The following is a 27,498-nucleotide window of genomic DNA, read 5'->3' on the forward strand; positions in this document are numbered from 1 at the left end:
TTTATATTCATAGTCCGCATCAAAGACAGCTAACCCTTTAATTATATCTTGGAGCTGTCATAATGACAAGTTGTGGAAGCAGTAATATTAATATAATGTTAACCCTTAGAGTTATGTCAACAAACAGCTATTGAAATTGTGAGCACTGATATTTTTCACCTCAGGTCGCAGCAGACTGATTTGTTTTTTAATCTAAAGGGCAGGGAACTTAAATAACTTGACAGCTTGACAGTTTCACAGACTTTATCTGCCTTTTATGAGCATTCATGTCTAAAATCATAAGTCACACACTGTTGGAAACAGATCTAACTCCAGTGAAAATGAGGTATTTTTGAATTCAACACTGAGTTTAAATGTCCCTGCTAGGTTCAGGTGTCCTCTATGTGTGAATCACATCCCACCCCCTTGCCCCTAATGTCAGAAATAGGAGTGGAATTTCTGGATTCAGGGTCCCAGCGCCATTTTGCATAAGACGCAGGGTCTCCAAATCTCTGCGAAAATCCAGGTTTTTGTGTCATGTTGCTGGTGCAAAGCATGTCGGCGGAGCTGTGCCATAATACCACAAATTGTCCTTTTCACTATGTGAGTAATTATAAAAGGCTGTCACTGCAGGTTTCAATCTTGTGCAGGAAAGCAGTCCATGCCCATATGCACTAAGGACTGGATAATATCCAGCTTAGGCTGACAAGTGGCAAGTAACAGTCGCATCACCCAAGTGCCAGGCAATCACCATCTCCAATCATTGCCCCATAATGTTCAATGGCATTATCTTCGATGAATTCCCCCACTATCAACATCCTGGGGGTTACCATTGACCTGAAACAGAACTGTACCAGCTATATAACTATGGCTACAGGATCAGGTCAGAGGCTGGGAATTCTGTGCAGAGTTACTCACCTCCTGACTCCCCAAAGCATATCCACCATTTACAAGGCATAAGTCAGGAGTGTGATGGAATACTTTCCATTTGCCTGGATAAGTGCAGCTCCAACAATACTCAAGAAGCCATCCAGGACAAAGCAGCCTGCTTGATTGGCACCCCATCCACCACCTTCAACATCCACTCCCTCCACCACTAATACCCAGTGGTAGCAGTGTGCACCATCTACAAGATGCACTGCAGCAACTAACAAGGCTCCTTCGACAGCACTTTTTAAAACTGCGACCTCTACCACCTAGAAGGACAAGGGCAGTCAACACATGGGAACATTATCACCTGCAACTTCTCCTCCAAGCCACATGCCATCCTGACTTGGATTATATCGCTATTCCTTCACTGTTGCTGGGTCAAAATCCTGGAATGTCCTCCCTAAAAGCACTGTGGATGTACCTTTACCACATGGACTGCAGCGGTTCAAGGAGAAAGCTCACCACTACCTTCTCAAGGACAATTAGGGATGGGCAACAAAAAGACTGGCCTAGCCAACAAAGCCCATATCCCATGAAAGAATAAAAAAAAGTGGAAGTTGCAGGGATCAAATCCTAATTAAAGGGGCATGTACTCTTAGAGGTAAGTATTTTTGTATGGAGATAAATATTTATTCCTATCTTTATTCAGCATCAAAACCAATTTCAAATATTTTTCAGTCTTGCCCAAGGCTGGGGGGGGAATACAGACAGGGAAGAAGCATAAGTTGAGTGTAATGAACCCCACTGTGAAGACACAAAAGAGATTTTGTCAGCAACTAACAAAGTTGTGCTTTGCCCAAATCCTATTTGCTAGATGCTAAAAGGTACACAGCTGCATGAGGTGGCTGAAAGGAAGCTGACTCAATCTGGCCTTGTTACGATTCCCATAGAGACCGATAACTTTTAAAAAGATAGTTGAATTTTCAATGACTGACTGGAAAGGTCAGACAAGATTTCAAGTTTTATGACTTTTACTGTAACAAACTAAAATCAACATTGACTAAACAATATTTCAGTGGGCAACTTATATTCTAAACTACGGAAAAGCTTCCTCATTTAACTTATAAAGCAACTAACATTTCATTTATAACCTTCCATGGTTGTACTTAACTCTGTCCCTTGAGTGGACACTTCATTCTCCCAGAACCGGCCCAAAGCTATCCTCAGCTCCCGATCGCTTGCTTCCTTTTAGCTTTCCATTCAGATAACTTCTAATCCCTAAATTGACTTTCGTGGTGAGGGTTACCCTGGAAACTCCTCCCTTTAGCCAAAGCTAGGAGAATCTTCCAGCCTCATTTAAATCCTCACAAACTCTACTCTGCCTCGTGAATAATAGAGACCGGCTGCCTCTATCTCTTTGCTCTCTCTCTCTCCTCTTTTCTCACTCCTCTTTTCTTTCTCTCTATCTCTCTCTCTCTCTCTTAGGTTCTTCAGACTGACCTGTTCCTGTCAGGTTCAGTGATATCTTAGAAAATCCTGTAAGCCAGTACTACATCAGTCTGCTATGAACTCCTCTCCCCTCAATGCGCATCTCCATGGCAGTGTGAGCCACATGGGCCTTGTATCCAGATAAAAATGCAGATTAACTACCTTCTCCCCAACACCCCAAACTCCTCTATCTTGGAATTAAATAGACAATTTAAAGTATAACCATTATAAAACACGACATTCCTAACACCTTCCTGTGAGACTTGGAGGCAAACATTCTATCCACCATCAGCACAGCTGCTCTGGTCATTGTTTACTGGTATGAACATCTTGCACCTCCTCCCCAGTAAATCAGTCTGGGCCTCACTGTCCCAATAGCAACCAAGCACCCAGGCTTGTTCCGCAGGATTTAGAGCAGGTGCTATGACCTCATTCACTACTCCATTTTACCTTAAACAGACAGTTCCAAAACATAACAAACTGATAAACTTCGTATTTGTAACAAAGGAGAGCTTAGTGCCATTCCTAGTAGGAGGTGGTAAACAAGTTAAAGATGGTGTACATTGCGTGCTGGATGGGGAGACAGATGGAAAAGAAGACAACACACTTAAAGGAATCAGCAAACAAACAGTATCCAATAGTCCCTTGTATCACATGGATGGTAAGGATAGCTTATTATAAAGTACAGTCAGCACCACATATACTGTTCATTAACACCAGGTGCTCAAACAAACAAACAAACAACTCATTTATTGCATCTCATGCATACTGTTACAATCCCCATGGGAGAGCCTTGAAGCAAAATAACCAAATTTACCAAATGACCCCCAAAGAAGAAATGACCAACAAGATTCTACTTTTTGTAACTTTTACTTTAATGCAAATCACAACCAATGCAAATTAAACATGAATTAGTGGAAAAATGATAAAGGTAAATTTCACTTTAAGTAGTTGATGCAACAAAGATACGTCCTATGCAACCACAAACATTCACATCACACCTTGCACAAATGTAGCGCTATGTAGCTACAGAGCTCCATAATATGCTGCTCTTTACTCACTCAGGGTAGGTTAGGAGCGTTATCCAAAAGCAGATTTCACCTTCGAGTTTCATGGGTGTACTTATCATCATCTCTCCCTTGGGGCATGACAGTCCTGATAGTGTAGGTTTCCAGAGTTCCTTTTCAAACGACCAACCACAGATCACGGCTTGGCCACTTCAGAGAAAACACCCGGCCCCTAAGTTTCTCCAAACTATTTGCACAGCTTGCCGGGTTTTAGATCTTTTTAGCCAGCTTGCGCTGTTCCTCCAAGGACTCCTGTCTCCTTTTCTGCAAAACAGAAAACCGACCTCTTCCTAAGAGAAATTTACTACTCCTCTTCACAAGAATTCTCTGCGTTCATCCTTCTATCTCTGTCTGCTTTCTCTTTGTGTCTGCATCTGTGCTCTGATCACCTTCAGCGCCTGCGCTTGTAGCTCTCCCTTGTGCCTGCAGTCACATGGCTTCTTTCTTAATTTCCTTCCTGTTTGTATTGTTTCCAGGTCAAGGATCATCAGGTCATATGGACCAGTATTTCTTATTCTCCAAGTTAGTTACAATTTATCCCTTTACAATTGATGCAAACCCTTAAAAGTCCTTTTCAAACATCCTTGAAAATAATCACAAATTTCACAGATCTTTTAAAGAAATTACAAATTCTCCTCACTGTACTACTTACGAGTCAAAGGTCGTAACAATTCCTATTCCTCATTTGGACAAACTTCAAGAAGCAAACTGGAATTAAAATACTCCCACACTCTCACATAGAACTATGGAAAAGTTACGGTGCAGAAAGAGGCCATTCAGCCCATTGTGTCTGTGCTGGCCAAAAAGAGAAAAAAAAATAGACTAGCCGCTCATTTTAATCCCACTTTCCAGCACCAGGTAACTTTTAAATGAGTTGAGCGTTTCAGCCTCAACCACCAACTTAGGCAGTGAATTCCAGATGCCCGACACCCTCTGGTTTTTCCTCGTGTCCCCTCTAACCCTTCTATCAATCACCTTAACTCTATGCTCCCTGGTAATTGATGTCTCTGCTAGGGGAAACACATCTTTCCTGTCTACCCTATCCAGGCCCCTCTTAATTTTGTACACCTCAATTAGGCCACCCCTCAGTCTCCTCTGTTCTAAGGAAAACAATCCTAGCCTATCCAATCTGTCCTCATAGCTGCAATTTTCAAATCCTGGCAACATTCTTGTAAATATCCTCTGCACTCTCTCCAGATCAATACTGTCCTTTCTGTAATGTGGTGGCCAGAACTGTACACAAAATTCCAGCTGTGGCCTAACCACATTTTATACAGTTCCATCATTACATCCCTGCTTTTGTATTCAATACTTCACCCAATAAAGGAAAGCATTCTATGTGCTTTCTTGACCACCTTGTCCGCCTGTCCTGCCACCTTCAAGGGCCTGTGGACATGCACTCCAAGGTCTCTCATTTCCTTAACCCCTCTCAATAACTTCCCGTTTGTTGAATATTTCCTTGCTTTGTTTGCCCTCACCATTTGTATTATCTCCCACATTTCCAGATTGAATCCCATTTGCCACTTCTCCACCCACTCAACCAAACCATTTATATCATTCTGGAGTCGACAGCTATCCTCTTCGCTATCAGCTACACAGCCAATTTTTGTGTCATCTGTAAATTTCCCAATCATGCCTCCCACATTTAAGTCTAAATGATTAATATGCACAACAAACAACAAGGGCCCCAACACTGAACCCTGTGGAACGCCATTGGAAACTTTTTTCCATTCGCAAAAACGTCAGTCGATCATTACCCTTTGTTTCCTGTCACAGAGCCAATTTTGGATTCATTCTGCCACCTTCCCCTTTATCCCATGAGATCTCACTTTCTTGACCAGTCTGCCATGTGGGGCTTTGTCAAATGCCTTACTGAAAGCCATGTAGACAACATCCACTGCATTACCCTCATCAATCCTCCTTGTTACTTCCTCAAAAAATTCTATTAAGTTAGTAAGACACGAACTTCCCCTAACAAAATCATTCTGACTATCCCTGATCAATCCCTGCCTTTCGAAGTGACAGTTTATTCTGTGGCTCAGAATTGTTTCTAATAATTTACCCACCACCGAAGTCAGACTGACCAGCCGATTTTTTTTGGCCTTTTTAAATAATGGTGCAACATTTGAAGTTCAAGGCATACCAAATCATTTAGAACAACCTAGTTACACGATGCCCAAGCACTTATTCACACCAGAACTGACATGCAAATTGTACAAGTCTGTCACTGCGCTTGACTCCTTCAACTCACAACTTCTCTAGATTACTTAACCTCTTGTAGGGTGCAATTCTAACCTAGGCCCAGACTTTTGTCCCCAGGTTGGGTTTGCAGAGTCAGGTGATTTTCCAACTCAGCAAACCCAACCTTTAAAAATGGCCATCTGCAGGTTGGATTTTCGGTTGGTGTTGCGGGGGGGTGGTGGTGGTGGGGGGGGAGCTGAAATAGGAATCGGGGAGGGCGACCCCAGAACAAATGAGAGGCTGCTGTATTTGGAGACGAGCTGGGGGCAAGGCCTTCCCCTGTGCTTCAGTACTATGTTTAAATAAATAACAAATAATAATAAAACAAAAAGCATCACTCACCCCCTCACACACTCCCTATGCCTTATTCATGCCCCCCACTCACACCTCTATGGCTCCTCACACACTAATGCCAACTTAGTACCCCTCTACCCACCCCCATTTCCCCTATACCCTATGCCAACTTAGTGTCAACCCATGGCTCCAACCCACCACCTTTTGCCCTTACGCCCTTTATGGCCAACTCACCGAGTATCCTTGGACAGTTCCTTGGCAGCTTTGACACTTCCTGGACAGCTTTGAAACTTGCTGGATAGGTTTGACAACTTTGACAGCTGAACAGCTCTTTAACAGTTCATTGACAGCTGGACAGTTTCTTAACATTTGGACAGTTCTTTGACAGCTTGACAGTTCCAGTGAGTTTGTGCATAATCATATTTACTTTGGACAATCCCAAAGAGTGCCTCATCTTTCCAAAATGTGTCCCAGAACCCTATCCAAACGGGTACCTTACCTCTCCAAGGGGTGCACTGGCTATCTAAATGAATCTGCCAAGTTTAGCCTTCCTCTTACCTGTTCTAATCTGCACACTCTGGATTCCACACTCCTGGACTTCCAAAATCCCACTTCAATGGAGGCAGCTGGTAATTTAAGTGTCCAGTCGCCTCCGTGAATCGCACATGTGCAAACCCCAACCCAACTCCGGTCCTGACTCTGGGAAGATGGGGGATGCCGGGCTCAGTGTGGGACTTAGAAATTTCAGTCATTTCCGGGATTTTTGCCATGTTGGTTTCCCTTGTCACGGGTCCTGTGACATGTCCAGTGAGTTTTGCAGGATCTGTATACCTGCCTCCTTTCTCAAGTAAGGACTTACATACCTCTAATCCTCATAAAAACTTTCTTTCCTCCAACTCACAGTGGGCAAGAGAATTTCCAAAATGAATGGCCATCTGATGAACAGAGGCTGTTGCACTTTACAGTGAAATACGCCTGACAGGTGGTAACAGGGGAAAAAGAAAAAAATAATGAATGAAACTCAAACACAAAAAAAAACTCTTAAATAAATCATTGAAAGAAACCCAAAAATGAAAGAAAAATACCATTCATAGCATGTAGAGCTTTATTTGAAAGGGGCAGGGGGTCTCTTCTCGTGACCATGTGCCTAGTTGAGTGCAAAGCACAGAGTGTCTAAATACATCAATTTTAAATGTTTAATGAGGAGCAGTGTGAGTCTCCTGCCCTTCCAGCACTCCCCAAATGGAAAACCAGCATGCATCTGTCCCACTGACACGGAGGAGCAGAATGCCAGCTGCAGAGTTTCCTCAGAATAGAGTTGGCTCGAGTTTCTACCTGTCGTTAAAGTGAAATTTGTTAAGGATAGATATTTTCAGCTCTCCCCCCACCCCCCCCGCCACTTCCACCATCCATATCCTGCATCCAGCCGACCCACACAATTTTGGCCAAAGTGCTCAGTTCAGGGAAGACGGTGGCATTGTGGTAATTTTACTGAATTAATTATTCAGAGGCCAAGGCTAATATTGAGGGGACATGGATTCAGCGGCAGCTAATGGAATTTAAATTGACATAAATCTGGAATATGAAGCTAGTCTCGGTAACAGGCACCATCCACTGTTCTAAAGACCCATCTGGTTCACTAATGTCCTTCAGGAAAGGAAATCCATCCTTACCTGGTCTGGCCTAATTGTGACTTCAGACCCACAACAATGTGGTTGACTCTTTTCTGTTCTCTGAAATGGCCTAGCAAGCCATTCTGTTCAGGATGGGCAACAAAAGGTGGTCTTGCCAGTGAAACCCACATCCCATGAATGAATATAACAAGTTGACATTTGTACTTGTATGCAATTTGCACTCCTGTGGAGTATTATTTTATTCCTCTATTGGCATTGGCTGCCTGGTAGTGTGTGCCCATACATGGCATAAGCAGGAAGTGTCTCAAAATCCAGAAACCTGGTTTCATTCTAGCAAATGGACGATTAAGAAGATTAAATAAATTTTGAAACTGAAAAAAATTGTATTCACAGAGCAAATTTTAAGACAGAGAGTCAGGAAAATATGAAGAATTTAACTGGAAAGCTACAAAAGGGAGATTAAAAAGACTAAGAGGGTGCGTAGCAGAAAATTAGCTAAGGCTAATAAAAAGGAATTCTATAAGCACTTGAGTAATAAGAGGATAGCTAAAGTAGAACTACAAAAAGGTGAAGGAGGCTTGTAGTAGTGAGTGAAGGAATGACAGAAATACAGAATGAGAATTTTGCCTCAGTTTTCTCAGAGAAGGTGGATGTTGGAAGGGTAGAAATAGTAGAGGTTGGTATGAAAAGAGTTGTTCAAACTTAGGTCCTAGTGAATTGTCCACCTACGACTAACCACTTACATCTGAGGATTTTGTGGAAAACTAGGGAAAGAAATGGTGCAGGCTATAGTTAATTTTCCAAATTATATAGAAAGGAAAATTTTACAAGAAGACTAGGGAATGGCAAATGTAACTCCCTTCTTCAAACAAGGATAAGCCACAAAATTATAAACCAATTGTCTTGCTTCAGTTGTTGGTAAACTGCAGGAGTCCAAATTATGAATTTGCTCAATGGTTGGGACTAATCAAGGCCAGCAAGCAAAGAATTCTAAAGGACAGATTGTGCTAGACCAATCCTGAATAATTATTTGAAGAAATAAAAGAGGGTAGATCAAACCAATACCAAGGATCTGGTTTATATGAATTTTAAAAATTTATTTGAGAAGGTACCACATAAGAGACTGATAACGATAATAGCACATGGAATCAAGGGAGCCATGGGTAGAGAAATGTTTGAAAGGCAGGAAGCAAAGATAAGGTATAAATAGTCACTTGGTGTTACAGAACTGGAATATTGCTGGAAAGAGAGACATGTTGCCAAAGTTTTTTGTGTTGTACTCATCAGGACAAACACAAAAATGCCAAATTTCACATATTCACAACATTTCATACTACAGGAGAAAAGGGGCTAATTTGTTTGCAAGATGACTCTGATTGGCCAAGGCATTGCCATGGAAAAAGCAACGGGCAACTAAAGGCTCCCCAAACTCCTTGGTAATTCAAAAAAGATGCAAGGCTTGAACATTTATTTGCAGAGAACAGGCCCCTGCATTTGATTGTATGCCACTTCTTGTAAGCATAATTGAGCTGCATTATGAACTCAACTGATTATCTTAAATTGGTTGTTCATATAACTATTAGCACACTCAGGATTGTTCAGCATTTGCTGCCCAATCGGGGAATCACGTCTAACAGCAGACATTTTGTTTTGGGTTTTACAAGCATGGGCTAGTCGAGTACAGTGTATATTCTGCCTGTTAACAACCGAAGGAACATGCTATTTGATTCAATCAGCCAATCACTGGGATGCATGGCCTATGAACTTAGCATTGCACCGGCACTGAAATTCATGAATACACCAGCAACCAATTTAAAATAATCAGTTGAGCTCGTATCATGGCTCATTATCATGAGGGGAGGCGTAGTGATATTGTCACTGGACTGGTAATCCAGAGACCCTGGGTAATGCTCTGGGGACTGGGGTTCGAATCCTACCATGGCAGATGGTGGAATTTGAATCCAATAAATATCTGGAATTAAAAGTCTAATATTAAACAATTGTTGTAAAAGCTCATCAAACTAATGCCCTTTAGGGAAGGAAATCTGCTGCACTCACTTGGTCTGGGCTACATGTGACTCCAGACACACAGCAATATGGTTGACTCTTAATAATGCCCTCTGAACAAGGGCAATTAGGGATGGGCACTAAATGCTGACCTTTCCAGCATACATCCCACAAAGAATATTAAAAAAAAAATTATGCTTGCTAGAAGTGATATACATTCAGGGAAAAAGGAATATGTTCAACTCATCCAGGAGCTTGGGGAGCCTGTGCTTTCTCCATGGCAAAGCCTCAACCAATCAAAGTCGACTTGCCAACCCATCAGCGGCCTTTTCTCCTGCAGTATAAATTGTTGTGATTATTTGACCGGCCAATCCAAACCCCTCTTCCTGTGACCCCAGCAGCTCCAGCTCCACAGGCCAAGGAAGGTGCCACTGCCACAGAGCAGGACTTTGAAAGCAGACCGGGAGCCTCCAAGTCTCGGCCTTCCAGAGGATGCCCGCCAAGGTCATCGCAGACAGGGCGTAGCAGTCAGCAGGCTGCCTCCACCTCCGCTGTGCATGTCGAGGGAGCACCACGACTTAACGACAGGTTAAGGAAGGTTAAGAAGATGTAACTCTTTCGAGACAAACCAAATAAACTAAACTAAGAAATCAGGGGACAAATTAAAAGGCAGCCCCTTAAAGGGAAACTGCAAAAACAAAAGACAAAAAAAAGCCTACCGCACCTGGTATTCCCAGGCAGTCTCCATCCAAGTACTAACTAGGCCTGAGTCTGCTTAGCTTCTGAGAGCAGACAAGATTGGACATTTTCAGACTAGTATGCCTGTAGGCTCAAATTTCACCATCTGCCATGTTGGGATTTGAACGCTGGGTCTCTGGAATACTAGTCCAGTGACAATACCACTTTGCGACCACCTTATTGCACAGCCTGAGCATGGGTATTAATCACTTGTACGTAATTTTCACGATTGTAAATAAACTCCCAACAATGTCCCCCTGCCTATGGCTTCTCATTCTGATGAGCCGTGTTCATGTCACTCAGATGTGAAAGCTTGGTTCCTGCACAAGATAAAGGCAGGTATCTCAGTCCAAGGCCTCTTCCGTGTGCTTTATGCAGCCTTCAGACCAAAGTGATGGTCCAGCCTCACATTCATTGGACACATTACTGATGCCTGAACCTCGATGGAGCTTGTCATTGCTGCCAGAATGTCGTGGGCAGGTGTCACAGAGTTCCGTCATTCTCTCTGTGTGTTCTCAGCAACTTTAAGGTGGGGCTGGCCCCCATCTCATCAGCATCTGTGACCAGTGATGCTGTGCTCCTGAAGGGATCAGGTGCTGAAGGCTGAAAAAGGATCAGGTGCATTTAAAGTTTCACGGCTGCGTCTCCATGATATGACCCTGATCACAGAGCGCAAGCGAGCTGCCCTCGGCCAGACAGGAGTCAGACATTCTCAGAGACTACGTGAAGATCTATGGAGTCTCCTCACTGCATGTTTGCATCATCCTCCTGGAATCGAGTGACTATTAGGACCTCCACTGCATCTCCATGGCAGGAGCCTTATCACAGAGCGTATGTGCGCTGCCATCAGCCAGACTGGAGCCAAACGTTCACAGGTGCAATATGAGGATCTATGGTGTCTCCACCCTGCATATCGTCATCATCCTCCACAAATCTAACAGCTATGAGGGCTTCCCAAGTGTGCCTGCCTCGTCTGGCCAGTGTGATGGCCTCATTACCATCATTTTAATGATTCAACAGAGCAGATAGGTTTCAACAAGAAACAGATAAACTTATTACAAAGAGCTTTTCAGGTGCTACACGCTCAATCAGGACTCTCGTCAGGAAGCCCCACCCCCCGGATTGCATGCGCTTAGGGCTCATTGGTCGGAGCCTCCCAGAACATCACATGACCCCTGATAGACAGCAGGAGAGGCTACACCTTCAGTTACTACATTTCCTCCCCCTTTAGTTTTTTTTACAATTTCTATTTACAAAGAAACAATGGACTATCCAACAACATATATATATATATGTATATATATATGTAAAATTTCTGGTGATTAAAGATCGAGTCTCTGACGTGCTCTCCTTGTACGGCTAGAGCGGAGTAGCTCTACCACTTGAAGTTCCTCAGCAGGATCAACAGAATCTGGAACTGCAGCACAAGACACATCATTAGAAAGTGGCAGCTCTGAGTTTGACAACTCTACAGAGACATTGAGCATGTCTATTCTAGGTCGATCTTTCACCTCCAGAATTGACAGTTTGACGTTAATCAGACAAAATAGTTGGTTGTTGGAATGTCTCTATAGTATGAATGTGATCTATGTGCTTACGGACGATTCTATCTTCCACTTGTACTTGGAAAGCTAATGGACCAGTCTCTGAGACAATGGTTCCAGGAACCCAACAGGGTCCACTGCCAAAATTTTGCACGAATACCGTATCACCTAGACTGTGAGAGCTTTGCTGTGTATAAAGTGGTTCAATTTTTGGTAACTCTGATTCCGCTCTACCTTCCCCTTTAAATTTGGAAACACCAGGCTTAACCATGTATGTAGGCGGTATTTCATCAATAATTCAGAGGGTGTTGAACCCGTAGTTGAATTTGGCGTAGTACGATAACTGAAAAGAAAGTGGAAAAGTCGAGATTCTAGAGCAGGAAGTATTAATCAAGTATTATTATAAGTACCTTCTGATAACCTCTTCATACCAGACTTGAAAGTTTCTACAGCTCTCTCAGCTAAACCATGCGATTAAGGATGGTAAGGGGCTTTTTTAATATGTCTGAGTCTATTCAGATTCAGGAATTTATGAAACTCTGTGCTGGTAAGGGCTGTCCCGTTATCAGAAATGATGATTTAAGGTATGCCATGTATACTAAAACAGTGACACATCTTCTCGATAGTTGGGCTCGATGCTGGCGCTTTGACTTCATATACATCCATTCATTTAGAATGTGCATCTAACATCAACAAAAACGTGGTACCCAAGAATGGTCCTACATGATTGAAATGTAGTCTAACCCAGGGTTGACCAGGCCTCTCCCACTGATGCAATGGAGCTGAAACAGGCAATTTCTGTTGTTGTTGACGATGGAGACAGTGCTTGACCATGGTTTCAATATCACTGTCAATGCCTGGCCACCGGACATAGCTTTGCGCAGCATTTTCATCTTCAAGATGCCTGGATGTGCATTGTGAACTCTGTCAAGAGTAGTTCTCTACCTTGTGATGGGGTGACAACTATTGACCCCCACAACAAAATTCCATCTTGACAGCTTAACTCTATATTTCCGGCATGGAATGGTCTCAAATCTTCAGATACAGGCAAATTTGACCATCCCTGCAAAACAAGGTCTCTGACTTTCAACAATGTTGGATCTCTTTTCATCCAATTTCTAATCTGCTTCTCTCACACAGCCAAAGAATCCAAGAAATTCAGTAATAGCACAACTTCTTGTGGAATAGGAGCATGTACAATGCTATCGGGTAACAGGAGACGACTGAGTGTGTCCATATTTGCAACGTGTAAGCCAGGACGGTAAATAAAAGTATACTCATATGCAGATAATATCAAAGCCCAACATTGTATTCTTGCTGATGCTATTGGCAGAATGACCTTATCCTCACTGAATGGGTTATGGTCTGACACAGTGGTGAAATGTCATTCATGTAGGTACTGGTGGAATTTTTTCACTCCGAATAACACCGATAAACTTTCCTTTTTTAATTAAGAATGACCCTTCTCGACTGTGGAGAGGGTTCTCGAGACATAGCCAATGGGCCTTTCTGATCCATTTTTCATTCTATGTGATAACATGGTTCCTACACCATAAGGAGAGGCATTGCATGTTAATACCATCTCTTTCGATGGGTCGAAGTTTACCAATAAACACAACAAATGCAACAGTTTCTTTACTTTCACAAGGGCTTCTTCCTGTTGTGATTCTTTTTTAACAAGTGTAATGGTGGCAACACAGTTGATAAACTAGGCAAGAAGCAGCTATAGTAATTGATCATACCCTGGAAGGACTTGAGTTCGATTACATTGGGCAGTGAGGATGCATCTTTTATTGCCCGAACTTTCTCTTCTACTGAAGCAAACCCATGGCGTCCACCCTGTGACCCAGGTAAGTAACTTCTGGCACTTGAAATGTGCATTTTTCCTTCTTTAACCATTCGCCGGCTTCCATGAATCTTCTTAGCGCCTCCTCCAGGTTGGCCAAGTGTTGGGTCATGGTTGACCCTGTGATCAGAATGTTATCTAGGCATACTACCACTTGGGAAATCCTTGTAAAAGACCCTCCGTTGTTCTCTGGAAGATGGCACATGCAGACGATACTCCAAAGGATAGGCAAGTGTGTTGATAAAGACCCTTGTGCATGTTAATAGTCACGTATTCTCTTGACATGCTATCCAGTTCTAATTGTTGGTGGGCATGGCTCATATCCAATTTTGTATAGGACTTGCCTCCAGCCAGCTTTACATACAAGTTGTCTATCCTTGGAATGGGGTACTTGTCTAGTTTTTCTGCCTTATTTACAGTCAATTTATAGTCCCCACAAATGCGTATGGTTTGGTCAGGTTTAACCACTGGAACTATGGGTGCTGCCAATTCCGAGAATTGGACAGGGTGGATGATGTCCAGCTTTTCTAACCAGCACAGTTCTGCATCCACCTTCTCCTTTAACGCATAAGGCACAGGTCTGGCCTTAAAGAAACACGGTGTCGCCTGAAGATCCACATATATCTTGGCCTACACACCTTTTAACTTCTCTAATTCACCCCCAAAAACCATGTCATATTTAATTAGCAGTTCAGGAACTCCTCCTGTTTTCAGGTGAAATATCACAGACCAGACAAGCTTGATCTTCTGTAACCAGTCTCGGCCTAAAAGACTGGGTCCTTCTCCTTTCACTATTATCACAGGCAGCTGGGCTGTCTGCTGCCTATAAAACACTGTACTGTGACGATGCCCTTTACCTGAATAGACTCTCCAGTGTATGTCTTTAATTTAGCAGATGTCCGCTCCAGGTTTATTGGCTGTCTATCTTCATTAAGGTATTTGAAAGTGTGCTCTCCCACTAATGTATCGAGGCACCTCTATCCACCTCCATTATTAGTGGCTTCTCATTAACTTGGATTGTGACAGTGATAGGTTCTGTTTTTACAGCGATTACGTTATACAGGGAATAAACATCGGTGTCGGCAGCTTCAGGTTCTGCTGTATTTTTTAATTCAGTCATGTTGGTTTGCCGCTTTATGGGCTGTTTCGATTTTGCACTGCATTGCCTTCTTACGTGGTCTTTCTTATGGCAGCAATGTCATTCTGCCTCCTAAATTTACAGGTATCCAGTCCGTGGTCACCTCCACATCTATAACAACTTATGTTGAAGTTGCTGCTGAAGTGTTTCTACTGGGCTTTTTCAGCAGACATTGCATCTCGCTTCGATGCTGCGGGTCTGGTTTTCACGCCACGCTCGGCAGTAGGTTCCCACCCCACATGAAGAACGGCGCCATGTTGTATGCATTGCAAAGCCTGCGAGTCTCTCAGAGCATCTTCCATGGCGAGGGAGATTTCTAGGGCGCGCTTCAAGTCGATGTCGACCTCGGCGAGTAAACGGAGCTGTATGGCATCGTCCTGAACTCTACAAGCTAATCGGTCCCGGCGCATAACATTTCATGTGTCCCTGAAGTCGCAGTGTTCTGTCAACTGCTTCAGGTTCACTACATAGGTTGCGATGGATTCTCCCGGGGCCAAACTCTGGAATTAAATTTAAAACACTGCTTTATTTCAGCTGGAAATGCGTTTTCACAAGGTCCACTACTTCATTATAGCACTCAGAATTGGGCACGCTCGGGACCGTCAAATTGCGAATGAGATTGTATGTTTCCTGCTACATACACTCAAAAGGATGGCGTTCTGCTTTTCCTCCACGGTAATTTAATTCACCACGAAATAAAATCTGAGTCTCTCTACATACTGGTTCCAGCCTTCCATAGTCGCCTCATAAGGATCGATGGTGCTGAAGAGTAGTATGACTCCTGAGTAGCCCTTTCTTTTCCTGAAGATTCGATGTACTCACCACGGTAACAAAGTGAGCTGCAGAGTCGGAGCAATTTTACCCTCGTCGCCAAATGTAATGACTCGACAGAGAGGACAGGTTTCAACAAGAAACAAATAAACTTTATTATAGAGAACTTTTCAGGTGCTACATGCTCGATCAGGACTCTCATCAGGAAGCCACACCCCCCAGATTGCCTGTGTTTAGGGCTCATTGGTCAGAGCCTCCCAGAACATCACGTGACCCCTGATAGACAACAGGAGAGGTTACACCTTCAGTTACTACAGTCATCGTCGCCTTCGAGGACCTCCTTCATCAGAGGAGACATCCAGTTCCTCCATCTCTCCTCCTCAGCCATCTCCTCTCTCCATTGCAGTGCCAGGTTGTGAAGGGTGCAGCAGGCGACGATGCTGCGTGACACCCTCTATGGACCATATTGCAGGGCTCCACCAGACCGGTCCAGGTACTGGAACCTCATTTTCGGCATCCCGATGGTTTTCTCCACCAAGGTGCAAGTTGCAGCATGAGCCTCGTTATACCGTCGCTCTGCTGCAGTCTGAGGCCGTCACACGAATGTCATCAGCCACATCCTCTGCGGGTAGCCCTTGTCCCCAAGGAGCCAACCCTGCAGCCTCTGTGGACCCTGGAAGACATCAGGGATCTGAGACCAATTGAGAATTTAGGAGTCATGGACACTCCCTGGGAACTGTGTGCAGACCTGCAGGATGCGTTTGTGGTGGGTGCACACCAGCTGAACATTCAGCAAATGGAAACCCTTGTGGTTGACATAGTTGGCCACTTGTTACATTGAAGATCTGAGCACCACATGAATGCAGTCGATGGCACCCTGCACCTGTGGGAAACCTGAGATCTGGGCAAATCCAAACGCTCTTTCATCCTAGCTCTCCTGGTCCCGGGCGAAATGAACAAAGTTGTGTGCCCTCACAGAGATGGCGTCTGTGACCTCATGGATGCATTTGTGGGTGGAGGCTTACGATATCCCACAGAGATCACCTGTGGAGCCCTAAAAGGAGTCATGGGCGTAAAATTGAGCAGTGCGATCACTTTCACAGCCAAGGGCAGTGGATGCCCTCCATGTCCATGACCAACCAGTTCCCTGCACATGCGCAGTCTTTGGCGACACTGGTTCTTGGTCATCTGCAGGAATGAAAGGCGGCATCTATAGACCCTGGGTCTAGCTAGGCACCAAACAGCGACAGCTTGCTGAGGCTGTTCAGTAGCCTGTGCGGGAGCCCCAGCTGCACCTTCTTCCTGAGGGTGCTGCTCCTCCCTCTGCCCAGCCAGGCACCTCCGTCACTCTCTTCTCCTTCATCTCCACTTTCTGCCGTGTCCGCTTTCTGTAAGCCATGAGGCATACAGCCAGATCACCAGGCTCCTAATGTACTCCTCCTACAGGATGAAAGAGAGACGCGTGGCTTAGCTTGGGTGTTCTGAGAACCTCTCTTGTTTAAGTCTGAAGGTAGCTTAATGCATCCCGGAGAGTGCTGGCCACCACTTGGCTGGTCAGAGTTTAGTGTGCTGCATGGCTGCCCGAGACCCCACCCACCTCCGCCCCACTCCACCTGACCGCTTGACAGCAGCTTTGCCCATTGGACTGCATGCTGTGCTCTCAACTCAGGTGCAGGCATTCCCCTAACCCGCACTGCAAGCTTGAACCATGGGGGAGATCGTTACTGTGCATGTACCTCTGGGTGCCCCTCGATGTCCAGCAAGTGAACGCCTTATATATGCTGGTGTGAAACACGTCGATGTGCTTGGATGATCCAGCGTGGGGGATGATTTTTTTAAAAATTCTTGGGATGTGGACGTCGCTGACTAGGCCAGCATATATTGCCCATCCCTTGCCCTTGGGGGCATTTAAGAGTCAACCACATGTGGAGTTACATGTAGGCCAGACCAGACTAGGTAAGGACAGCAGATTTCCTTCCCGAAAGGACATTAATGAACCAGATGGGTTTTTACAATAATCAACAATGGTTTCATTGTCATCACTAGACTTTGAATTCAAATTCTACTATCTGCTGTGGTGGGATTCAAACCCAGAGCATTGTCTTGAACCTCTAGATTACCAATCTACTGACAATACCACTACACTACCGCCTCCCCCTATGATTCCAGCAAGCCAGGCTTATAATGATATATAGATGTATTACAATGAGGTTCCTGACGTCTGACAGCAGGAAACACGGCCTGCCATTCATGGGAAGAGGGAACTTTTGCAAACTGGTTTCACGATGTTGTGAAACCGATTTTTGGCCTTCTTTTGGTCATATTGTCTGCTCATGCCACCAAACACGCCCAACGTCAGCGGGCACGGAACATTCCACCCATTATCAAAACTCAACGATGACATCCCATTGGGACTGGGAAAATTGTGACAACGCTTGTGAAAAACAGCTTAAAGACAAAGATGAGCTTGTAGGGTGGACAAATAGTGCAATGTTGGAAAATGTGAAGTCGCACATTTGAAAGGTAATAGAAATACACCTTACCTAATAAGATTTCAATTGAAGTAGACTTGGTGTTCAGATATACAAATCATTAAAGATGGCAGCACATGTAGATGAAGATCATAAAAAGACAAACTGACGGTTGGTTTTGTATGTGTAAACATAGATATACGGAGGTACTGTTGAACTGATATATGATGTTAGGCCACAGTTGGAGCATTGTGTGCTGTTTGGGAAACCCATTATAGGAATGATATTAAGCAATCAAAAAGATACAGCGATAGATTGTTTTTACTGGGCAGCAAGACAGTAGTGAAAAAGCACAAATTTACAATTATCACAAAATAAATTAATGATAACCAAAAATAAACAGGTACTAAAATAGGGGGATAGCTTTTTTGGGTATAATTTTTTTTCCCCCCATACCTCTATATGGCTAAAATAAAATATAAGACATCAGTGGAATGTGAAATCACCCTTCTGGCAATTCACTACTGCTCCTTGCATGCACATGCTGAAGTTGAAAAAAATCTGGCACAAAATCCTGATCCACGTGGCTGGATTTAGTGAGATGCTGGGGTCCCTGCTCACCAAAAAAGTTGGAGGGTAAGCCAGACCCCGCTTTGCCAGCTTCCTGCAGCCCTGTCTGGCTGTTAATTGGTTTAAGGCAAGAGCTCAGTCCCCATCCGTCCAATCAAATGACTGGTAGCTCGCTGGTCTTGGCAGTGCCACTGGGAGTGGTGGCCACTTGTGGGACTGCATCCAGTCCCCATAGGTGAGGAGTCACGGAGCCATTAAAGGTAGGTTGCGGGTTTGAGGAGGGGTGCGTCTTTGTGAGGCCAGGCTAGCAGGCCTCCGGCGCGGAGGTTATGTGGTGGGCAATTGGTGTAGACAGGCCAGGGTGATAGAGGAACTAGGATGGGCAAGGGAGGGGGCCCTCGATGGGCTCAGGAGGCCTGACCCCCTCTTGCTTACCGCCAGCCCATGCAGTGGAAGGGGTGAGCACATGGGCAGTGTGGCTCTCAATTTTACAGGTTCCCGCCACCTGCCAACCCATTCCCAGGGGCCCATGGCGTCAAGGTAATCAATAACTGAGACCAGCTTTATATTCCAGGCTTTATTAATTGAATTCAAATTCCACCAGCTTCCATGGTGGGATTTGAACCCATGCCCCAGAACATCAACCCCTGGGTCTCTGGATTACTGGTCCAATTACATTACAACTATGCCACTGTACATAAGCAGGAAATTGGAAAGGGGAGGTTGTGGTGAGGGAGGTTGATGGTCCATGTTCACACTATCTGCAGCTTGCTTATCATGGCAGATAGTAAGCTCAAGGTGAGCTGGGAAATTTCTTTATACAGATTCTGAATTAAAAGGCCAGGAGCTAGAAATTTGTTCACACTGCTTTTTGAATTCAGGGGTTGAGATTTGTGATGCCTGTTGCCATGGAGATAGGCAGCTCACAAATTTGGTGCTGCCTTCTGGTTTACCTGATAATAGCGTTGGTCTGAGCAGAGCCCACACTGTCAGCTGCCTGTGCACTCAGCAAGGGGCTGAGCAGCGTCTGCTAATAGCACCCGGTGCACTCAGCCGACTCCTCCTAAAGGTAGTCTGTCCCTCTTAGAGGGGAGCTGTACTGAATTATAGGAGGCTGCTGTTGCATGCTATTGCTGCAATTCTGAAGAAGGAACATCAAACACCAAGGAAGAGACAGGGCTGCCAGGTCCACAGAAGTGGTGGTTGAGGCCTTAGACATGGAAGTGGACAGGAGGAGAGATGCCATGGTATTGATGTGAGTCAGGACACATTTAAGATCACCCTCAGAAGGGATTGGGAACAAGTGGCCAGAGAGGCCAAGTCCCAGAGCCTAGCCCCAAGGATCTGGCAGGAGTGCCACAAGAACTCAAATTACCTCATATGGGTGGTCAAGGTCAATGAATGCATCTTGATATGATATCTCCTATCCATCACACCCCCATCACTTACCCATTAGCAGACCCTGACACTCAGAGCTCACACGTAACATCCAAATACCTTACCTTACCCTCACACGCATTCCTATGATGCCAGTCACACACTCAACTTCCATTGCTTCACCATACCTCCAAGTATTCAGCTGTGACAGGCACATCACCCAAGCGCAGAGCATCACAGTAACTGACATTCTGTGTCCTCTCCCTTGCAGGCCTAGGTCGCACACAATAGAAGGGTGAAGAACAAAACTGGTGTGGGACAAGAACGCCTGCATCCCCTGAGACCTACAGAGGAGAGAGCTCTCTGCCCCATGCAACTGACTGTGACAGAGTCTGTGCCATCCAATAACATTGAGAGCATTGAGGATGATGGTACAGTGCTGCCTTATGCCACTCCTCAAGTCCCAGCTTACCCTAACCTTACTATCTGCCATGATAAGCAAGCTGCAGATAGTGTGAACATGGACCAACAACCTCCCTCACCACAACCTCCCCTTTCCAATTTCCTGCTTATGTACAGTGGTGTAGTCATAATGTCGCTGGACTAGTAATCCAGAGACCCAGGGCCTGATGTTCCCACCATGGCAGTTGGTGGAATTTGAATTCAATTAATAAAATCTGGAATGTAAACTTGTCTCAGTTGTTGATTACCATGGGCCCCTAGGAATGGGTTGGCAGCTGGGGTGAACCTGTAAAATTGAGAGCCATGTTGCCCACATGCCTGCCCCTTCCACTGCTAAGGCTGTTGGCAAGCAATAAGGTGTCAGGCCTCCTAAGTCCATCGAAGGCCCCCTCTCACATCACCCCCCGCCCCCACCTCACCCAATCATGGTTCCCCTATCCCCCTGGCCTGTCTACACGAGTCGCCCAACACTTAACTCCTCATCGGATGCCTGCTAACCTGGCCTTGCAAAAGTGCATCCCCCTCCCCGACCCCACAACTTACCTTTAATGGCTCCGTGTCTCCTCGCCTGTGGGGACTGGATGCAGTCCCACAAGAGGCCACCACTCCCAGTGGCGCTGCCGAGACCTGCGAGCTACCGGTCGTTTGATTGGACAGATGGGAACTGAGCTCTTGCCTTAAGCCAATTAACAGCCTGACAGTGCTGCAGGAAGCTGGTGAAGTGGGGGCTGCCTTGCCCCTTAATTTTTTTGGTGAGCAGGGACCCCAGCATCTCACTAAATCCAGCCACGTGGATCAGGATTTTGTGCCCAGGTTTTTTCCAACTTCATGTGCATAAAAGGAGTAGTAGTGAATTGCCAGTAGGGTGATTTCCCATTCCACTGACGTCTTATATTTTCTTTTAACCATATATAGATATGGGGGGAAAAAACCTACACCCAAAAAAGTTATCCCCCTATTTTAGTGCTTGTTTATTTTCGTATTCATTACTGTTTTTGAACACCCTCCATCTGTTTTTAACCAACTGTTTACTGTATGTATCACAAGGTCTATTTGGTGGTGGGGCTGATAGAAGAACATTGAACTCTAAACCTGTGGTTTCTCAGGTTGAATCCCAACCTTACTATGAATTATAAGTTCCAATTTCACTTCAGGTTCAGTCCCACTGCCCTTATTCCCATTTCTCAATAGAACTATTAAAAAGATAGAATAAATTGGAGTCCGGCACAGAGAGTCTGTTTTCTCTGAGACTTGAAGTCAAAAAATACAAGATTATTCCTGCTGTGTTACCAGGCCTTTACACAGCAGTTGTATAGAAATCTTTGATTTAGGCAGTCCTATCTTTACGGCTGCAGAAGGAAGTGTAGCAGTGGGAGGCAGTAGGCAACATAAAGGGGGAAAAAAAAAGCAAAGAACAGTATGTAACCATTGGCCTTAGTACACAGATATTACTGGAACCAAAACGAAAAGAAAAACAGTTACTCACAGTGGGAGAACTCATACTAACACAAAATACAGGGAACTGCTGCTTTTCAAAATACCTCCTGAGTTACTTTTTTTATCTGCTCAAGTTGACAATAAAGGTTTCAGTATTGCTAGTAATTATTCTCAAATGAAAATATTTCAAGGTGACAGGAAATTAAGAGATGGAACGTGATCATTTAGCTTTCTCTGTCCTTATTTTTGGCTTCAGAGGCCTGAAATGTTGGAGAGTCCAAAGTCAATGCCACAACGCCCCTGGACCACCAGGAAACAGACATTTGCTTATTACTGAACAGGGAATAAGAGCATCAGCGTGGATCAGAAATTTTTTATAAATGAATCCTGTTACACATATTTCTCTATGTCACATAAGTGACAGCAAGAAACTAAAGGCAGGACACACAAAACACATTTAAGTTGCTATCCCTCTGTGAATTCATGCCACTGTGATAGAGGGTAAAATGTTTGTATGAGTGTATAGACTGATATTTGTGCTTTCTGTGCATTTCTGCCACTGTATTTACTTAAAGGGACAGGCGCATTTAACCATGCATGTAATTTGAAATAAGCCAAACCCACATGTTTGCAAACAAATTGGAAATGGCTAAATTTGTAACATTCTGAACGATGTATTAGTTGAGTGCTTATCTCTAGTTATTAGGCAATGAAAACATTGTGAGTTATGACGAGACCAATTAAATTCCAGTTACAAGGTCAGCCACATCATTTGGATTTGTGTTATGTACATATATTCTTTCAAAAGAGTAGGTAATAAAACAATGAACTCGCAGTATTTTGCCTTTTGTCTAAGCTCTGTGTTAGGCTTCTGTTCTGATGGCTGAAGTAATCTGTTCAGTCTGTAAATTCTAAGTGCTGCAGTAACATTGCACCATGAGCAATGCAGAGCAAAATATTTTGAAGACATGTACATCTTGGACTTATAGCAATTTCTCAAAATTCAAAATGAAACCTATCCAATGAGCTCCAGGCAGGGACTGCCAATACCATCATGTCAAAAGATCTTATTAACTGGAGGGTTCGGGCTTTACTATAAATTGACTTCAAGGAATGTATTAATAATACATATGTATATTCAGCGATTCATTCTCTCACTAACTTTGTGCCAGATTCTGACCCCAAACAGTGATCCGATTGGACAGTGGAGTCACTCGGCTTCGGTTTGTTACTGTCAGGTTCAGCTTGGCTCGCACCTTTCATGGAGCATTCGTGTTTTTGCCGTCAGAATAGTTTTGGTGTTTCACTCTTTCTTTAAGTCTTCGGAAATAGTATTTCAACATTTTTTTGAGCTTGTAATTGGAGGAAGGGACCTGAAGCCGGTACAGAAGTTACCCATTTGCTTTGCCATTAAGTTACACGGTTATACTAAGAGTTTCCGTGTCTGTTCCTCACCAATATTAGTTTAAAAAATATTTCCTTCATTCCATCTAAATTGCTTCCCTGACCTCTGTTTTTACCTTTTGAGCTACAACTTTTGGCTGGGGTCAAAGTAAGTCATATTTTCATTGTCTACTTTACAGACTCGGCATGAAGGAACAGTGCCTCTCTATTGTATCCAAGTATATTTCCAAATCTGAACACGTCAGGAAAGGAAAATATTTATGTAAAAAATTCAGACTTAAGATATTCCATTTTCATATTTTTCTCACTGATGAAAGAAAAATACACAAACGAGATTTATCCTGGCATTTGATTGTAATGCACCTTCCCAACTAAACAGAATATGCTTTGTCTTATTTATGTATATTGACTTTACTTAATCATGTTCACTCCCTGATAGGGATGTTTGAAGTGGCCTTTCATTTAGGCACACTCTTCTAGTCCTTAGAAATGCACAACCAGTAGCTTCCATTGTTGTAAGATAGCTCTCTTATGAAAAGAACTGCCTGTCCTCTCTGGACTGACCTGGCAGCCATTGCTTTTAATGACGTGTGGTTTCATGCTGTGGTTACAGTTACTGCAGGAATGTTTTGCTAGACATAATTGTGGCTCTTTCTTCTCTCTTTCTTGACTGAGTAGGAAAGAATGAAAGCTTCCTGGAGGAACCAGAAAATCCATAAACGCCATTGCTGTTCTCATAAAACTGTTAGTGTTTCCAGTTCTCTCAAACCATTGGTGAGAATTTGATGAAAAGAATGCAACCCTGATTCCAAATAAAAATGCTTCTGACTTTGCTGCACTGTTCAAAAGTATATAACTACATTCCACATTTCAAATTTAACAAAGACAATTCCAGAAGAATTTTCCAGGGTCACTAAACTGTGACAAGCAGTCCTTCTTAGCATCTGCATTGGGTATTGTTTTTGGCCTGCTAATTGATACACATGAAACACGTCACTATGTTTAAGAATTTCCGGGTCAAATGATCAAGGAATTCACATAATAGGGTTTGCCTGATATGGAGTGAAATCCCTCCCCATAGTAACACACGCACTTGCTGAAGCCTAAAGAATCTAAGCACAGGCTGCCAACAGAAAAGATTTAGAGATCCATAAGTGTTTGCAAGGGTTACAGCGGAGTTTTCCCAAGTAAAATTGCACAACTTACCTATTTCTGCGCTTCCCAGCGCTTGTTAACCTGGATCACCCTACCAGTTAAAGCATTACCTTACAGAGTTATCTGGTGCCAGCTGGGACAAATCACAAATTCCAGTGATAGTTTCACCCTATTAATGAATTATCTTGGCTCGTCAACAGAGTATGTGGTGTAAACAAATGAAAGTTTTAAAAATTTAATGCAGCATTTCTGGCACTTGTTCTCTTCTGTGTATTTTTTAATACTTGATTCGATTACCATAAGCAAAATACATTCACATAGTTTACCTCATATAAAAATTACTTAGCTGATTTTCTTTTGATCTGTCAACCATTTTAACCATTAGATCTCAGTGGTCAACAAAGCTCCAAACCTGAAGTGACTTGGATTAGGTCAGTTCAGGTTAATTTGCTCAATTCATGAGTTAGAGCCAATTTGGGTACCTCATTGCTTATACCATTTCCTGTTTAAAAAAAAAAGTCTGCCACATTTACACAGAGAAAAATAACACTTTGTAGAAGTTAAGAAATGTCCTGTATTCTGCAGTTAGTTTATTTCCATAACAGCTGGCAGACAATGACATCTGTATTGGAAATCACAACAACAAAGGTAAACATTTAGTACCTCTATTGCCAATGTACAATCCTGAATAATTCAGTGGCTGTCTTTTTCTCTAGTGATGAATATATGACTGGTTGTGAGAGGAAAAAGTGCATCTATATTCCTTGGAATTCCAGGGATATGTTCATGCTGGCACTCAGTTGGTGGAAATAGAATTTAACATTGGGAAACCAGGGGCTCTAAAGTGAAACCTCAAAGCCAACCCTTACAGTTTGATATATGCATCTCCAAAACTGGCAAAGTTTGCCCATCTGAAATCCTTGTGACAACTAGGGAAATTTCTGACTTCATTTAGTATAGTTTTCATCCCTTCACGCTGTTTTTCTGGGGGCAGGACACCTGACAAACTCTCCCAGAATTTCAGGATTGACACATCTATGACAAAGAATTTTGAATACAGAAACCAATTAATTTAGAGTCACTTTAGTGACAGGGATAGCTCATTTCAAATTTTAATATATGCAGATTGATAACCTGTGAGTTAAATGGATTAATTAAGATAATTCATTGTAAAAGGTAAAACTGCACTGAGCAATAAACAAAGGAACCGGCAATCTCTAGAAACTGAAACCACACTGCACAAGGTGTAAAACTGGTTAAACACCACTTTTTTTTTTTACTTGGAAAGAAATGGCTTTCATATGAAATGACCCATAGCAAAAATTGGAATTTGGACCATCTGTTGCAGTTCTGACTAAAGAATCTGAACTTTGTAGGCAAACCCTTATATTGTTCAGGTTCAATCTTGAAGGGCGACCAGGAGACACATCTGATTTTCCCCTCATGAACCCATTGTTCATCAAAATTTGACAGGGCATTTGATAAACAAGTATATTAACCCCTTGTGGATTTATTCCATCTTTTTAATTTAAGTTTAATGTTTTAATATTTTTAGCCTGTTATTATTGTTCTGCTTGGGTTGTGTTATTTTCCTTCCTGAGTGGAGAGGATGGTGGGTAACCATATGTTCACCAGTGAACAATATACCATGATTATGGTTTAATTTCTAAATCTCATCATGCTATCCTACTTGCCCATGAATAATAACGTTATAGGTTCAATTCCTGGTCTGTGCAATTCTTAGCTGATCTCAGGAAGGAGTGTAGTGAGGAGAGGGAGGTGAGGGAGGGTGGTGGTGACTGAGTGCCGCTATAATTAACTTCATCATTGCCGGGCTAGGGACAAGAAAAATTGGCCAGGTTTCCTCCAATTGTTCAACCTCTCATTGCACCTGCTACAAAATATGTATATGTGGATTGGACATATACATGGATAGATATGGTACAAATTGGCTCTGGCATCTTCAAAGAGCATAAAAAGACCAGTACAGTTTGTACCTGGGTGATTAGAGTCAACTCATGCTTGAACAGTTTGGTTTTCCTTTTAATATTTTTATAAATGATATACATTCAGTGGTAATTGACAGATATCAGTTCTGAGAATGAAGAACTGAATTTTTAGGCCCCAATGGGGATGGGCATGCATGCAGGCAGCACAGAATTTCACACTGCCGGCCCCCTGGGCCATTTTCCCGGAGGTGAGATGGGCAGGGATTGGGCAGACGGCAGGGCTACCTGCCCATCAGCAGCAGAAAGCCAATTTTGCTAGTTAAAGATGTATTAAGGCCTACAGGTCCCCAAAGGCATTGAGGAACAGTGTAGCTCCTGGAAGGCTTTGAGGCCCTTTGATGTTCACTCTCCACAATGGTGGCCTGGCTGCTAAGGCCATTTATTAATTTATTGTTTAAAAATGTTGGAGAGAGTGCACCTCTATCTTGGGGTGCCCTCTCTTTCACATACCTGAAAAGGGAGCCTGTTGCTTCTTCAGTGCTGGAGGGGCTCCAGTTGGCCCTCCAGCTTTGAGAGCCTGCCCCTGTCCTTAATTAGACCGTGATCCCACCTGCTGGCCAATAATTGGCTAATTTGGGAAAACCACAGCCACTGTTCCCCACACTATCCGGGCTTCTGACCCCTATTTGGCATGACAGCAGTGCTCTGAAGCCCCATAGAAAATTCTGCCCTGAAGTGATTCCATGTGGCATCTGGTGAAAATACTAAATGTCATCAGATGCAAAGTCCATTCTAGCTCAAATTAGGTGAATACAATTAACATGAATTTATTCATTTATTGCACCATTCATCCCCATGGCTTCTATCAATGCCATTGCCAATTCAGTCACAATTTGTATGTGATCTTACAGCGGACGGTCCAAATGCCTGATTATGATTCCCTCATTCTTGCTCTCCTCCTCTTGAGTAGTGTTGGCTTTTGCAATTCTGAAGAAGTGGAAGAATCGTCTATGAAGATATTAAGGATGTTTTTTTCCCTTTGTAAATCCCAGATGC

The 27,498-nt window shown here is 43.5% G+C and overlaps 1 protein-coding gene across 5 annotated transcripts in view; it reads left to right on the forward strand.

Annotated features, from left to right (window-relative positions):
• znf469 (zinc finger protein 469) overlaps nucleotides 1–27,498 on the forward strand; it is a 1,056,360-nt gene that overhangs the window by 906,313 nt on the left and 122,549 nt on the right. The window contains exon 7 of one of the 5 annotated variants that reach the window (XR_013576938.1): nucleotides 20,307–20,618. The exons of the other annotated variants lie outside the window; for them this stretch is intronic. The gene's annotated coding sequence lies outside the window, so the exon portion shown is untranslated. Of the gene's footprint in view, nucleotides 1–20,306; nucleotides 20,619–27,498 lie in introns of those variants that run through there. 5 annotated transcript variants of the gene reach the window in all.

This window comes from Cetorhinus maximus, chromosome 6 (assembly GCF_964194155.1).
Source record: "Cetorhinus maximus chromosome 6, sCetMax3.hap1.1, whole genome shotgun sequence".
In the NCBI taxonomy this organism is placed as follows: domain Eukaryota; kingdom Metazoa; phylum Chordata; class Chondrichthyes; order Lamniformes; family Cetorhinidae; genus Cetorhinus; species Cetorhinus maximus.